Source organism: Brachyhypopomus gauderio, unplaced genomic scaffold (genome assembly GCF_052324685.1).
Source record: "Brachyhypopomus gauderio isolate BG-103 unplaced genomic scaffold, BGAUD_0.2 sc387, whole genome shotgun sequence".
Lineage (NCBI taxonomy): Eukaryota > Metazoa > Chordata > Actinopteri > Gymnotiformes > Hypopomidae > Brachyhypopomus > Brachyhypopomus gauderio.
This window is the reverse complement of record NW_027507208.1, coordinates 51981-68456: the sequence shown is the minus strand read 5'-3', so window position 1 is coordinate 68456 and position 16476 is coordinate 51981. Positions and strand designations below refer to the sequence as shown.

The 16476-nt window shown below is 40.8% G+C and overlaps 2 long non-coding RNA genes across 2 annotated transcripts; one reads left to right on the top strand and one right to left on the bottom strand.

The window, feature by feature from the left end:
* Positions 1-7029: 7029 nt before the first annotated feature.
* Positions 7030-14361, bottom strand: LOC143505598 (uncharacterized). Its single transcript, XR_013127893.1, has 2 exons — positions 14161-14361; positions 7030-8967 (listed from the first exon to the last, which is right to left on the bottom strand). It is a non-coding gene; the product is annotated as an uncharacterized LOC143505598 (long non-coding RNA).
* Positions 13560-16394, top strand: LOC143505599 (uncharacterized). Its single transcript, XR_013127894.1, has 3 exons — positions 13560-14862; positions 15530-15916; positions 15998-16394. It is a non-coding gene; the product is annotated as an uncharacterized LOC143505599 (long non-coding RNA).
* The last annotated feature ends 82 nt before the right edge of the window (positions 16395-16476 follow it).

The following is a 16476-nucleotide window of genomic DNA, read 5'->3' as shown; positions in this document are numbered from 1 at the left end:
TTTTTTTTTTATATATAAAATTCTTTTGTTGAATAAATATATTGTGCAAATTCCCATCTTCTCTCTGCATTTGTCAACTTGCGACTCCCCAAGGTGTAGTGGTTGGGATTGGGCTAAGGGAAATATAAAATTTTGCCCTTTGTCGGGAAAGGCCGTGACATTAGTAGTAAATAGTTCTTGGTTCTTTTCTCTGGCTGTTTGCCTAATGTCGCTCCTCAGTCATTTTGGACTCCTCAGTTTTTACATTGTATTTGATAATTGCCAGTGTTTGCTTTGAAAGTGAGCGTGCTGGTTGTGTTCTCCAGAGATCTGCACAATGCATTTATCACACTGTTCACGCTGCTCACCATGACTCACTGGTGTGTCCTGCTGTCAGAAGTACAAAGGGTTCCAGAGCTGGACAGCATCACCTGCAGCATTTACATCGTTCTGTGGATTTGTATTCGCTCCTTCATATTCCTGAACATTGTAATTGGCATTTTTGGTAGGTTACACTACAAGTCATTAGTTGTGCTGAATGAAATATGCAGATGGTAAAGTTGTGCAAGGGCAGAAGAATTCATTCATTGTCATTTAATGAACAATATTAATAAGCCAAATCCATGTTGCATACCCACACATGAAAATACATTCGGTTCTGTAAGGAGCGAACTCTCAAGTGCAACAACGAATTGAAATGCAGGTGAGTAGTTCTTTCATGCTGTAGTTTTTTTACTTAATTTGCTCAGACAATCTTTATGCATGCAAATAGACACATTAATAGCCAAGTTTTGTTTGTTTTTTGTTCTGATTTTAGCAGATTAAGCCAGTCTCTAGTTAGTGGGTAAGTAATGGTCCCATGTAGATGGGAAGCAAAACCTGTAACATTTGTGACTGTAATATGTGCTGGAAAAACCACAAAAGGATCTAAATGCAGCGTAGTGCTTCTTTATCCTCCAGACACAATCTACTGTAGCTAGCAGCACAAGACACACACAAAACACACAGTACAAAAAGAAGCGAACACAGGGCAGCAGGGTCAGGGCAGCATGGTCCATACAGTCCAGAGTCCATTACAAATCCAGGGGTCGGGCTGAGAATGAGGTGTAAGGGAGAAGCAAAGGTCACAACAACGGTAGGCAAAAACGAGCAAGGAACGCTCACTATGCAACGTCAGAGGCAAAACTTCACAATGTAAAGTGGTAAGTGAGTAGTGTAAGAAAGGTGGAGGAGGGTGGGGACACACAGGGACAGGTGGAGGTCATTAGTATTCAGGAGATTGAACATGCATGTTTCGAGAAGTTGAGACCCTGGCGCTGTGACTTCAGAAGAGCGGGAGGCTTGTGTAGCTTCACTCCTTCCTTACAGTCACTTGTGTAGAATAAGTGAAGGGTGTGTGCAGATGTGTGTGGGCGTCTCCCTTGGGCTACAGGGCTGGCATACCATGACAAGCCCTAGTCCAAAATACAATGTACAACTTTTTGGTTACTATATAGGTATTTTTTGGTTACTGCATTTTGCTCTTTGTCCAGACTTCCTACTACACTTGAGGAGGATGAGGAGTCTATTTCCACCCAGGAGACTCCACTGTATATGAAGAAGATATTTTAGACTGGGAGACGTATGTGGAGGAGAACATCAATCAATCAATCAAATTTTATTTATATAGCGCTTTTTACAACAGTTGTTGTCACAAAGCAGCTTTACAAGTGCCGAGTCCTAGCCCCCAGTGAGCAAGCCAAAGGCGACAGTGGCAAGGAAAAACTCCCTAGTTTTTTGCATGAGGAAGAAACCTTGAGAGGATCCAAGACTCAGGGGGGGAACCCATCCTCCTCTGGCCGACACCGGTCACCATGACAACAACAACAACAATTTAGATAGAAAGAAGAGAAAGAAAAGGAAAAATATGTAATAATGTCCATCATGATGTATGCATCCGGTTAGGCAGGAGGTGGCTGGCCCAGGATGGATCGCTGGTCTCCTCATCTCATTATTCCTCAAGCAGGCGGGCAGCCATGTGGAGAAATGAAACAGGGAAAATTAGCTCTGTATGAGGACATATACAGGACAGGTGAAATTATAAACATTTCCGGAGTGTGGCAGCATCTCCGGCATTTAGTTAAATTATTACAGCCTAGCTAAAAAGGCAGAACCAGAAGGTAACATAGGCTTGGGGGCATTCTGAGACAATGGCATCCGTCCACTGCACTGTCAACAAACTTGAGTGACCACGAGCAGTGACAGGACGACAGCACCAGCGCCCCAGTCTACCATAAAACCCTTCGCCTGTGAACCCCTGGATCTGTACCTTTATCTAAGGGGGGATATTAATTATCAAACACTAAACTTAATAAGTGGGTTTTCAACCTAGACTTAAAGATTGTGACTGTGTCAGAGTCCCGGACGCATTTAGGAAGATTATTCCAAAGCTGGGGGGCCTTACAAGAAAAGGCTCTTCCCCCTGCTGTTACCTTATTAATTTTTGGAACTAATAAAAGACCAGCACCCTGTGATCTTAGTGGGCGTGGGGGTTTGTAATAGGAAATAAGTTCCTGAAGGTACTCAGGAGCAAGCCCGTGAAATGCTTTATAAGTTAATAAAAGAATTTTAAAGTCAATACGGAATTTAACTGGGAGGCAATGCAGGGCTGATAGGACTGGACTGATATGCTGAAATTTTCTAGTTCTGGTCAGAACCCTGGCTGCGGCATTTTGAACTATTTGAAGTTTATTTAGATTCCTATTTGAACATCCTGACAGTAGTGCATTGCAGTAGTCTAATCTAGAGCTAACAAAGGCGTGCACCAATTTTTCCGCATCATCCTGTGATAATGCATTTCTTAATTTAGCAATGTTACGGAGATGTAGAAAAGCTATCCTAGTAGTATTATCTATGTATTTATCAAATGATCGGTCAGAGTCGAGTATGACGCCTAGGTTTTTGGCTACTGTGCCAGGTGTAATGGGGTAGCCTGCGAGATTAAGCATTAGATCTGGAATTTTCTGTTTTGAGGCCTTAGGGCCCAGAAGGAGAACTTCTGTTTTGTCCTCATTAAGTTGGAGGAAGTTTAGAGACATCCAGCATTTAATATCTCTTACACAGGCCTCAATTTTTCTTAAACTGAGTTTGTCATCAGGTTTGGCTGATATGTAAAGTTGAGTGTCATCTGCATAGCAGTGAAAAGTGACACCATGTTTGTTTATAACTGTGCCCAGTGGTAGCATATATAATGTAAATAATAGTGGTCCTAGAATGGAGCCTTGCGGGACCCCATATTTAACTTTTGTATGTTTGGATGGAATATTATTGAGCTCTACAAACTGATAGCGATTTGTTAAGTAAGAATGAAACCATGAAAGGGCTGTGCCAGAGACTCCAACCCAGCGTTCTAACCTTTCTAGCAAGATCCTATGATCAATTGTGTCGAAAGCTGCACTAAGATCAAGAAGCACTAACAGCGATACATAACCTTGATCTGAAGCAAGGAGGAGGTCATTTGTTACTTTAACTAATGCTGTTTCAGTACTGTGATGGGGCCTAAAACCAGATTGGAACTTTTCAAATATGTGATGCCTATGCAGATATAGGCATAATTGCTGGGCAACAGCTTTTTCTATGATCTTAGATATAAATGATGTGTTTGAAATGGGTCTATAATTAGATAGTACAGTAGGATCAAGATTTGGTTTCTTAATCAGAGGTTTAATAACTGCTAATTTACATGATTTGGGCATGTGACCTATTGTAATGGATGAGTTAACTATAGTTAGAAGAGGTTCAGTTACCGCTGGTAATACCTCTTTTAATAACTTTGATGGAACCGAGTCTAGTGTGCAGGTAGCACAATTTAAGGAAGAAATTATTTTCTCTAATTCTGATTGTGGGAGTGGATGAAAAACATCAAGTTTTTCTCCCAGTATGCGAACATGCAGGTGATGCAGCTCCAGATGGAGGATGAGAAGGTGCTGTGGCCCAAGGAGCTTCTCCTACGTTACTTTGTGCTGATGAACAGACTCCAGGACATCCTGGATACCAGGATGCATCTGCAGAACCTACCAGGTAAACCTATTAGGTGGTTTACAGCACTGAAGGTGAAAGCTAGTGTTTGAGTGAGTGAATGACCTTTTTGTCTCTTGTCTTCCAGCTCAGCTGTTGCTTAACCTCCAAGATTCCAGTTACACTCCAGAGTCACTCCAGTCTCCAGTTAAAGCAGAATGAATAAAATATGCTTACATTATGTTGCATTGTGTTATCTTACTGGTCCAGTATGGTGACAAACTCCATTTACACTTAATTCACTGTATGTGGTTTATGGACTGTGTGGTGAGGGTGGCATTCAGACCACCATATGATCTGACTTACACAAATGATAATTCATGAGGATTCCTAGAAGCTGACTGCAGCCACCATCCAAGTTATTTTAAAGGCTGTTAATTCTACTAAAGATGGTCTGTTTGCCTGTTGAGTGGGCATGTGATTCTGACTTCATGTGCATCTGTCGGAATAAGTTAATTTAACATGGATTACAGAAATTAGAACCTCAAAAAAGAGCTTATGATGGCTCTAGCACTTGTATGAATACAGAAACAGACCACTGGAGAATTATCTAAAGTTTAAAAGAAAAAAAGATTTATTAGCATTGTGCTCCACACACCTTGTACCTTCTGAAGACATTTCCATGGTACCAGATCTAGACTTTTTTTAGCTTGATGGTTAAATTATTACAATAATTCATTTTTATTGTTAGATAATTAAAATAGATTTAAAATATGTAGAATTAAGTGATCATTTAGCCCTGCATGGCATCCATACTCCACCTAGTGGTAAATAACGGGATGGCCCCCAGTGAAACGTTACTGTCCTTGAGCTAAGGAAAATTAACAAAACATTTACAGTAGTTTTATTATTAGTGGTGGGAGTAGCATTAGTATTATGTTGAATGTATACCCATGATATTTTAAATAAATATAGCAGTTTTGGTCATAATTAAAATGTAAAAATAATAGGTATAAACCATTCATGTAATTCATTATCATTGTCGTGGAAATTTCTGAAATATACGAGGACTCAGGCGTGGTTAAAAGAGAAATTTATTAATAGACAAAATAAGCATGAAAGTTCAGTCTAGAACAGAAGCTGAGAGGAGAGAGAACCGTCCCCCTCCTTTATACCGTTTAGTAGGCGGGGTTCTCATCACATGTTTACAGTACATTTGGGCACACTGAGAAACAAGGCAGAATGCACAGTAGACAGTTTTTGCCTTACATGTGCATTCTCTCCTGACAGTAGTTTTCATGTTTTAGCATAAGCAGCAGCTTATAGAAACAGCTGATGGGTCCGCGGGTCAAGGCAGATAAGAGTGTTTTCTACCTCTGCACATTCCTTTAACATAGGTCATAATACACACATACACATGAGCACATGATTTCATACTGAATCACACTTCACAATTCTCTTGTAATCAGTATAACACAATTTCCATCACAATCATATACACTATATAATATAGTATATCAGTAGCGAACCGTGACCTTTAAACCTGGGCCCGCTACCCCCCCCCCCCCTCCCCCCCGAAATTATTTTTTTCCTTTCTTAATAAACTAAATAAAGAAAAACTGAGACGACAGTACAGCTTTAAAAACGCAATAAACAATAATATCTGTACTAGATAACATCTTAAGCAAAATAAGTTTCCAAACAAAATAAGGTTCACAGCTCCGTGGTTCTCGGAAGCGGAATATGTAAACAACGCGCACGAGGACGTCAAAGGGATGAATCGAAACTAGCTAGCGATGGTGCTAACGACAGCTAGCGTCGCCACAGCGGGCGGAAATTATCATACAGTTAAGCCCGCCCACTAAGAGAGAAGATATGATTGGTCAATTTTGCTGTCATTTGAAACTGGTATTGCGCTGAATTATAACTGCCAGGCCCTCTGTAAACGAACAGCGGGCATCACAGTCCTGATAGGGGGAGACACAGGCTCACAGGCTTCCACTCAACCCCTCACCTTCCAACACAGATTGAATAGACACGGGTGAATATTTTATTTGCTTATATTTTTGTAATTGTTTAGATGTCGAATGTCAAACTGTAAGTAGATAAAATAAAATTGGATAATTATATATATAATGCTTTAAGAATATTTTAGGCCCTCTGAGAGGGCGTAGAGGGCCCTGACGGTTCCCCACTGTAGTATATATAGTATATACACTCACCGGCCACGTTATTAGGCACACCTTGCTAGTGTCAGGAATGGCAATCACGCCCGTGACCGCCAGAGGGCGCCATCGCTGGAATATTGACCAGAACACCTGACTCTAATTTACTATTCACCACACCCTACTTAAGGACTCTGTTCACAAGTCGCCAGTGCGAAGTATTGCCTCTCTGAGTGTCTTTACCAAGCTGTGATCCTGTGTATTTCTCTGATTGATGTTCTGGTTTCTGATCCTTGCTCTGTGTTTTTGATCCTCCTGCCTGTTTGGCCCTTTTGTTACCTTTGTCTGCTGCTCTTAGTCTTCTCTGGTTTTTGACTCTCCCGTTTTTGTCTTGCCCTTTTGTGCTGCTGCCTGTCTACCCTTTGGGGTCGTCCCCTTTTGGGACTTCAGTTCATTGTTTTTCTATATTAAAATTCAACATCTTTACACCTGCTAATGGATCCTTCTCTACCCTCGGGTTCACCACCATTACAGCTAGTACCAGGTTGGACCCCATTTTGCATTCAGAACTGCCTTAATCCTTTGTGGCATAGATTCAACAAGGTACTGGAAACATTCCTCAGAGAGTCTGGTCCATGTTGACATGATAGCATCATGTGATTGCTACGCAGTTGCTGCAGATTTGTCGGCTGCACATCAATGATGCGAATCTCCCGTTCCACCACATCCCAAAGGTGCTCTATTGGATTGAGATCTGACTATGTAGGCCACTGGAGTACAGGGAACTCATTGTTGTGTTCAATAAATCTGTCTGAGATGAATCATGAATTATAACATGGCGAGTTATCCTGCTGGAAGTAGCCATCAGAAGAAGGGTACACTGTGATCATAAAGTCAAAGTCAAATTTATTTATATAGCACTTTTTACAACACATGTTGTCACAAAGCAGCTTTACAATCGTATGGCTCCAGATCCATAATGAGCAAGCCAAAGGCAACAGTGGCGAGGAAAAACCCACGATGATGGTGGGGATTAGGAAGTGAGGGAGAGACAGCCTCCCTCACATGCACCTGTTTTAATTAACTTTGTAATTTTATTTGTTGGCTGTAACTGTATTGCTGTTGTTGCATCTTGGCCAGGGCTCCCTTGAAAAAGAGGTTCTTAATGGGATTTTTCCCTGGTAAAATAAAGTTTAAATAAATAAATAAAAAATTAGGAAGAAAACCTTGGGAGGACCAAGACTGAAAAGGGAACCCATCCTCCATTGGGCAGCCTGTTAGCACAAGTCCGTATTTGTGGACAAAAGGTGGTTCTACATTTATGGTTCTAGTTCCCACAGTCCCTTCGGTGTAGATGTTGGGCCTCAGGTAGGAGCATCAGCACGTCCTTTTGTGGCAATGGCACATCCAACCCCGGCATCAGTACATCCACTGGCAAGTCAGACCATCTCCCAGGTGCTTGTAGGTGCTTGCATGCAATCGTCTTGGGTAGAAGCCTGCAAAAAGATAGACAATACAGACTGAATGTGTGGACATCAATTTAAACCACTATTGATTTAAACATACATAGCTCAAGTGTTGTAACGTGTGAGGAGGACTGGGTATGGATTTTGGTAGGTGAGTGTAGCAGTTGCGTGGCAGTGTTTTCCAAAAGAAACACATGATTTTCAGTTTTGAATGTTTGAATGTCTTATGTGAACAACTGTGTTTAATGTTTTGCAAAAAGTGTGTTTTAGAATTTCTAAATGAGTGTAAGGCAGAGAATGTGCTTAAGGTTTAGCACACCAGGTCAACAGATAGGCTACATGGGTTACATGCACAGGGTAACATAAGAGTGGTGGAAGATGCACACAGGTCGACTATATCCTCTGTAGGAGACGAAACCTGAAAGAGGTTAGTGATTGCAAGGTGTTACCCGGGGAGAGCGTAGCTAAACAGCATAGGATGGTGATATGTAGGATGATGTTGGAGGTGAAGAAGAGGAAGAGAGTGAGAGCGGAACCTAAGATCAGGTGGTGGAAGTTAAAGGATGAGGACTGTGGTGTAAAATTCAGGGATGAGGTGAGGCAGGTACTGGGTAATGGTGGTGGTGTTCTGGATACCTGGGATGAAACTTCAAATGCAGTGAGGGATGTGGCTAGGAAGGTACTTGACCTCAGGACAGAGGAAGATAGACAAGGAGTCGTGGCGGTGGAATGAGGAAGTTCAGGAAAGTTTGAGAGGAAAGCGGTTGGCTAAAAAGAATTGGGATTTTCAGCGAGATGAAGAAAGTAGACAGAGGTACAAGGAGATGTGTCGCAAGGCAAAGAGAGCAGTGGCAGAAGCTAAAGAGAAGGCATATAGCAAGCTGTATGAGAAGTTGGACACTAAGGAAGGGGAAAAGGATCTGTACAGATTGGCCAGACAGAGAAACTGTGATGGGCAGGATGTGCAGCAGGTTAGGATGATAAAGGATAAAGATGGAAATGTGTTGTCTGGTGAGGAGAGTGTCTTGGGAAGGTGAAAGGAGTATTTTGAGGAGCTGATGAATCAAGAGAATGAAAGGGAAAGAAGGTTAGAAGAGGTAGAGGTTGTGAATCAGGAAGTGCCTCAGGTGAGCAAGGAGGAAGTAAGGGCTGCAATTCAGAGAATGAAGTGTGGTAAGGCAGTTGGACCTGATGATATTCCAGTGGAGGCATGGAAATGTTTGGGAGAGACAGCAGTGGAGTTCTTGACCTAAGAGGAGGTTTATGGATGCAGTGGTAGAGGATATCAGAGTGGCTGGGGTGTCAGTGGAGGACACTCAGGACAGGGCCAGATGGAGGAGTTTGATCCGCTGTGGTGACCCCTGAAAGAGAATAGCCGAAAGAAGAAGTGCATTAAATTAGATCATTCATCTAGTGTGATTATTATAAACTTACGATTGTCCAAGGTTTGTGCCAGCACTGTTCAGTTTCAGTACAGCTGTGCACAGGGGGAACAACTGGCACACTGAGCTGAGAAAAATGTGCAGTTTGAAAAAGCAAAGCCACTATACGTTTGCATAGGGCAGTGTCTGCGACATGTGAACAGCATGCGTGTCTCAGCACAACAGGAGTTGAATCAGAAAGTCCAATCTGTAAGAGGGTAAGCAAAATTAGTAATGACTTTGTTTAATTCAGGGGTTCCGTATACCAGTCCTGGGGATCCTATATCACACGTTGTGTTTTACCTTTTCTAAAACCTGATTGACCTATTTAGCAAATTAAGATCAATGTGGGTGGGGCCGAGTAAAAAAAGTGTTTTAAAATGGAGAAAAAAAATGTGCATGGCATAAGAACCCCAAGAATGGAACCTGGACCCGTTTGCTTATTTTATGACAATAGATTTTGCATACAGAACATGGATAGGCTATCACTGACATTAAAATAATGCTCAAGTTATACATAATCCTGAGACATGTATATCTGTCTAACCCAGGGATGTCAAAGTCAAATACACAGAGGGCCAAAAAACCAAATTTACTACAAGCAGAGGGCCGGACTGGTTCAATGTTTATTAAAACATATTGAAATGATTGCACATAGCCTATTGAACCAAGACCTAACACAGTGTATATTATTTAATGCTTAAATGAATAAAGCAATATTTTCTTATGGATCTGTCAGTAATTTCAAGTGAAAACATTTTTCAGCAAGCAAACAGATAAAAACAAACTTCCTTCAAAGAAAACATGTCCTGTACATTAAATGAATAAAGTCAGGGGTGCAATTACTTACTTTCTGAGGTGTATGCAAACATACTATCGGAACGAACGAAAGTTGTTGACGGGGGGAGGGGGGGGGGGTGGCGAACGTAAGATGGACACAAATTAAGTATTATATCTCATCGATTTGGCGCCCCCTCTAGTGCAGCGCCCCTATGCGTCGCATACGCTGCATGCCCCCTTTTTGCGCCACTGAATAAAGTAATAAAGGTTTGAAAAGTGCTGGAATTTAGGCTAAGTACTTGAAAATGCTTGAAATTGTAACTACTTCGTTTCACAACAAATATCTGTCTGACTGAACAGGAGTGAGTTTCCCAAAACGTTCTTAGCACTAAGTACTTCTTAACCTCGTACATAAGAACGAGGTTACGAAGTACTTAGTGCTAAGAACGTTTTGGGAAACTCACCCCAGTTCTCTTGTATTGCGTTAACAAATACGAGCCTCTTGTAATTCCAGGACGAAACATGAGAGAACGTGAAGACGTTAAGATTGGGCGTTTTGAAAATAAACAACCATTAAATAATGTGAATAAAAAACGAATCATTTCGAATATATGTATAAATATTTAACTTAATTAAGTTTAATGTGCTGGTGCGCGCAAAGTTGCAAAATTCGAGAGGTGCACGACCTCACGAATCGACAGAGCGCACAGGTGAAGCCACTGCGATTACGTCATTTTCGCTGCGCGGACCCTCGCCGCTTGTGTGCGCTACAGTGACTTTGCGGGCTACCGTTGCATTGTGGGGAATGTAGTGTTTGTGCGTGCAAAACACCATCGGGTGGCTGTGTCTTGCGGGCCGGTTCTAATAGTAATTAAATATCATCCAGGGGGCCATAGATAATCAATTCACGGGCCGGATCTGGCCCGCGGGCCTTGACTTTGACATATGTGGTCTAACCTGTCAACAAACCCCTTAACTTTTGTTAGTCAAAAACAGTGAACATCTGAACTTAACGACAAACAGAGACTCCAACCCAGTCACTGAGACCCCATGTCATGCATATTTTAGTGCTTTTCCTCATTTATAATACCAGATTCAGCTCATTAACTAAGTAAAAAACTGTCATATTGGAGGAACACAAAAAAACTGCAAAGTATAGTGTTGACAGGACTGACTCTGGGGACTCTGTTTTGCCAATATATTCATTCCTAGAGCAGTGTCTCTTAATCCTACTTGTGGTAATTCACATAGCTCAACACACATAATCCACTTCACTAGTGACTTAATAAACCGTTTGTTTGATAAGCAGTTGGAGCTAGATCATGTACATTCAATACTTAGTGTGTTGAATCGTGGAATATTTAAAACTGTGTGGAGCAGTTAGGAACAGGACTGAGAAACACTGCCATAGAGTTTCAAGCTCAGCTCCAGGATACCAACAGCTCAATGTTATTCCAATTTTAGAACAATACAGTTGTATAAAATTAAAAATAATTTAATGCTAAACTGTGCAGTGTTGTGGACACAGGACTGAAATATGAAACCCCTGCTTTAGCCCTACACTTCCTCCTCCCTACTCGTAAACTGTGGTGACTCCTTCTTCATGGACCTGTAGCACAGGCTCTCACACTGACCTCCCCTGACAGACGGTGTTCTGTCGAGTTGTGCTTAGCATCGAGTTGTGCTCGTTTGCGGTTTTGCACATGCGCAGACCCACAGGCTTGTCATTTGTTTCTATTGTCATTTTGACCTATAAACATGTAAATGTTTTACATACTGGCTTTGCAAAGATGACATGAGGCAGGATTTCATGAGGCAAATTCGTGGTGGTGCCTCCACTTTTCTAGAATGTTCAGAATGGTCAGCGCAAAATTTAAGAGATTTCTTTCCATGCTCTCTACTTCACTGTAATCCATGCCTTAAAAACAAACAAAAGATAAGATATATAGCACATTATACTCAGTACTCTATATATAATAGAGATGTACTATGAAATGTACCATTTTACATCCAAATAAAATTATAAAAGTTATCCCATCTCTTCTCTCTCCCTATCCATATATAGCTATGGAGAACAGGTGGGATGAGGTATTCAACTTCCTCTCTCAGGGATCATACCCATCTGGGTATAATAACTCCCAAAAATTACATTTGAGGAGGTATGCTTCCAAATTTACTGAAAAGGGTGAGCATTTATTTGTTTAAATGTAGCCAGTGTCTTGGTAAGGTAGCTCTTTAATTATTATACGACTTTAATGAATGTTAATGAATATTCAATGCAGAAGGACAGCTTTTCTTTAAAAGTAGAAAAGCCATAAAATCCAAAGAAGAGGCAAGAAAGCTTTCAGGAATTTCACGCCTCTCCGATTGGAGGACATTCAGGCATCCTGAAAACTCGAGCTGCAGTGTGCTCCAGATTTTACTGGCTTGGCATGACCATTGATCTTGACAACTGGGTATGTGTTGAAGTGCGTTCTTGTGTGTTTTGAGCTGTTGATAAATCTGCATAAATATTAACAGTGACTTTCTTAAAGGTCTTGGAATGTGATCAGTGCCAGCGAACTGGAAAACCTTTGACTGGTGCCCAGCCATTGGAGTGTATAAAAGTAAATGTCCAGTGGTATCTCTATAATATACAACAGCTTTTAAGAAAAATGTTGAAATGTAAAATAAAACATGTATGTTTTAAATTTATAGGTATCTGCTGTCTAGGAGCTCATTGGCATTGATTGGACAGGACCGCTTCCAAAAACTGCCGATGGCTTCCAGTATATCCTGACAGCCACAGATTACTTTTCCAAATGGGTTGAAGCTTTCCCAATAAAGACAAAATCAACAGCTGAAGTGGGACGAAATATTTGCTCAATTTTATATAGACATGGTTGTCCAAATAGAATACTCTCTGATCAGGGAAGAGAATTTGTGAATGAAGTATGTCTAATTTTTTTTATAAATGAATGAATGTTTCAATTTATATAGTGCCTTTTCACGATACCCAAGGCGCTTTACAATTGTTAAGACAGCTACCTCTCAGACAACCAATCACACACCGGCGAGAAGCGGCAGCCAATTGCGCACAGCAACTTGTTTTTATTGAACAGAGAGAGACACAGACATACACTATGGGCATTTTTGCTGTTTAAGCATGGTTACATAAATGTGTCTCTAAACATACTTAATTATAGCATTTTACCCACATGTCTCATATCAAAATGTTCAGAACAATCTCAGCTCTCTTCCTAATGAGGTTACATTGACTTAGAGTATTGCATAAATAAATAATATGGTCCTAAACCTGGAAATATGAGGCATATTTTCAAAAATTTTCACATTTTATATGAAATTACACATTTACTAAAAGATCAATAATATTGTTGCTTGAAATATGTTTGCTCAAGGGTTTGCTTCACAAAAATAGTGAAACATGTAATATATATAGTAGTATACAAGTACAAAAATGTGTACACCAAACTACAAAACTCCCATCAAACTCCTGAACTACAGGCTAAATCAGCATAGCCAAAACCATATCCACTCATCTAGATTATTATATACTATACTTTCACATCTACAAAGCAAGCATATAGGCAAAAGACAAATACGAAATAATAAAAAAATAAGTAAAAATAATTTTATAAAGAATAAATTACGAATTTTGCACAGAAGCAGTTTCTAGCTAGCCAGCCAGCTAGCCAGGAGGCTAGCTAGACAGCTAGTAACACATCACGAGCCGATCTGCGATCGTCCGCTATTATAGTGAGCAATATTGCAAAATAACATTCATTTAGCCTTCGATCTGTTATACTTTTCATAAAACCCTTCAGGAAATCAACATAGGTTCATAACCGCTATGTAGTAGTAGTAAGGGCTAGTAGTAGTAGTAGTAAACTACTGAGCAAAACCGGTTTGTTTACCTCAGGCGTCAAAAAGCGGCCAAAACTTCCGCAAAGGGCGATATGTTTCCTGAGGTCGTAGGTCATCGGTCACGAGTCTCTCCTCAGGCCTACAATATGGGGGTCATCAGTAGACGCTAGCTAGCTAGATGCTACATAGAACTACAAACAGGACTACAGTACACCATCGCGAAATTCGCGACCCTATCTGTGATCGCCCGCTATTATAGTGATCGATATTGCATTTAGTCATCGATCGTTTATATTTTTCATAAATCCCTCAGGAAATCAACACAGGTTCATCAGTAGACGCTAGCTAGCCAGATGCTAGCTAGCTGCTAGCTAGCGAACTAACTACACGGGACCATCGCGAAATTCGCGACCCTATCTGTGATCGCCCGCTATTATAGTGATCAATATTGCAAAATAACATTCTATTAGTCATCGATCATCAACATACCTTCACCATCGCCATGTAGGTGAGTAGACGCTAGCTCGCTAGCTAGCGGCCGTCAAAGTGTATTTCCGTGTTTGTCCGAGGTGAAACGGATCTAATGCCGTCCTAAAACCCTCCTACATCCGTAAAGGGCGATGTGAGTGATGTCAGCGGTCATGTAATGACTGACACTTGAATCCGCCAGTCACAGCAGTCACAGGCAGGAGCAATCCCCCCCCCCCCCCCCCCCTTGTGCAAGCCATAAAAGGATTAGCCATATACGGGCGTGCTTCAACTCGGTCATGTATTGCCATCTTGTGGCCAGTCTGCTCAAGCATGAATTAACATTTTTTTGAAAACAGTTTCCAGTTTTCAAACACGTTCTAACCGTGTGCCTGCGATGTTGTATCGCTGAGATATTAATAACATTAATGTATATACTCGCACGGTGGCCATCTTTGACGCATGGGTGCGTCAGTAGACCTGGGTGTCAACCACATCAAGCCATACAGAAGAAGCCAAAATGATGACAGGCAAGTCACCACTCAAGAATCTCACAAGATCCTCAAAGAGAATGAGACCAGCACATGTTCTGATGGCCCCAACTCTTTGACCATGGGAGGAGATTTGGAAAGACTAACTGAAGACATTTACCTGCCACAGAGACCATCAGTTATCCACTTTGCCCCTAAAAAACACACTCAAGTCTGTGATGCAACAACAGAGGTAAATTGAGGCCTACATAGGTCTTGAATATATTGTTTCTTGTTTAGTGTTTATTTGATCCATTCCTTATTATTCAATGAGTCTTTATACAGACATTTTTTCAATTACACAATCATTAGAGTATGATGAGTTTGCCTTTCACAGCTTTCTGTATACCAGTCAACAGTGTATGTGACAATTACCACTGTTGACTGTTGAAGCATCCCCCAGGTTCATCAGCCATACAGGAAAGCATACAAGAAAGAGGTTGTTAATGAGTTCTGTGTTCAAGTTTGACCTGTTGGTCATTTGTTCAGCCTACCCTTGTTTATAGTTTGCATGAAAGGGATTTGGCCTGTTCAAACTATACATGTTGGCCCGTTGGCCATTTAGACCTGTTGGACGTTTGTCAGATGCACTATGTTGCCAAAAGTATGTGCATACCTCTTCTAATGAACTGATCTGGCCAGGCATGGTCATTGTATGGGAGGGAAATCTTAATTCTACATCATGCAATGGCATAGGGAATTGTGTATAGATGGCCCTGGGTTTGAAAGGCCCTGGCGTTAAACTAGGGCAAATGAGAATGGTGTTCATGTATTCACATGCTTTTGGCCATGTAACTGTAATAGTACAGGGATTAGAAAAAACAAATATCTATGCTTTGACATTCATGCTGTGCTTTCAGTTCGAATGTTGTGGGCTGCAGAAGACTGTGGTCGGGTGGAGGCAGTTGTTGGACCATATAAACTGTTTGATTCGTCTTTCCGTACACTGCATGGGACCGAGTGGCTGGCTGATGATGTAAGAGACCAAATCACTGTCAAAATGTATTACAAGAGGAAGTATAACAATCTTTAATGGTTGTTTATTTTACAATGCAGGTTATTGATGCGTACTTGCACACACTCATTGAAAAACAGCAGGTAAGTGGCAATTATATTTATGTAGCTGTGTTAGGTATTTCTTGCAACATAATTAAAATTTCAGTTGTTCTTAACAGAAAGCTGTTCACCAGCTCTGTGGCGTTATTGCAACATCGTTGTTTTCTGGACAATTCCAGAGGCTCAAAAAGGTACTTTCATCACTTTTACAGTCTAGCAGTAATGATTATCAGTAACAATAATGACAACTTTGTATTCAACACATTCTTTAGATGACGTTTCCACTGGAGGAAATCTGGATGTGCCCTGTAAACACTGGGGCTCACTGGGTTTTAGTGGTTTGTTTACCTTTCCTTATTTTTCAGAGCAGGTTTGTTTACACTACAAGTCAAATGTTTGGTCACACCTACTTTGTTTATTTTTATTATTTTTGACATAAAAAAACTGGAAAGATGCTAAAGCAATGAACGAATGCTGTGCTCTATTTATGCTCTAATAAACAAATATTAGATTCTTTGAAGTAACTGTCCTGTTCATGAAGCAGCACCTATGATGCTTTAACATCAGTCCTGAACACATTCTCACATGCAGAGACCTTGTAGAGAACTAAAGTTCTGAAATAAAGGGTGCATTTAAAATCAAGTATGTTGAGAATTAATTAATATATACAACAACCTTCCCAAATTGTCTTATAAACAAATTAAGGCATAATCCTTTAGATTAAAATGTCTTTTTTTTTGTGTTCAAACAT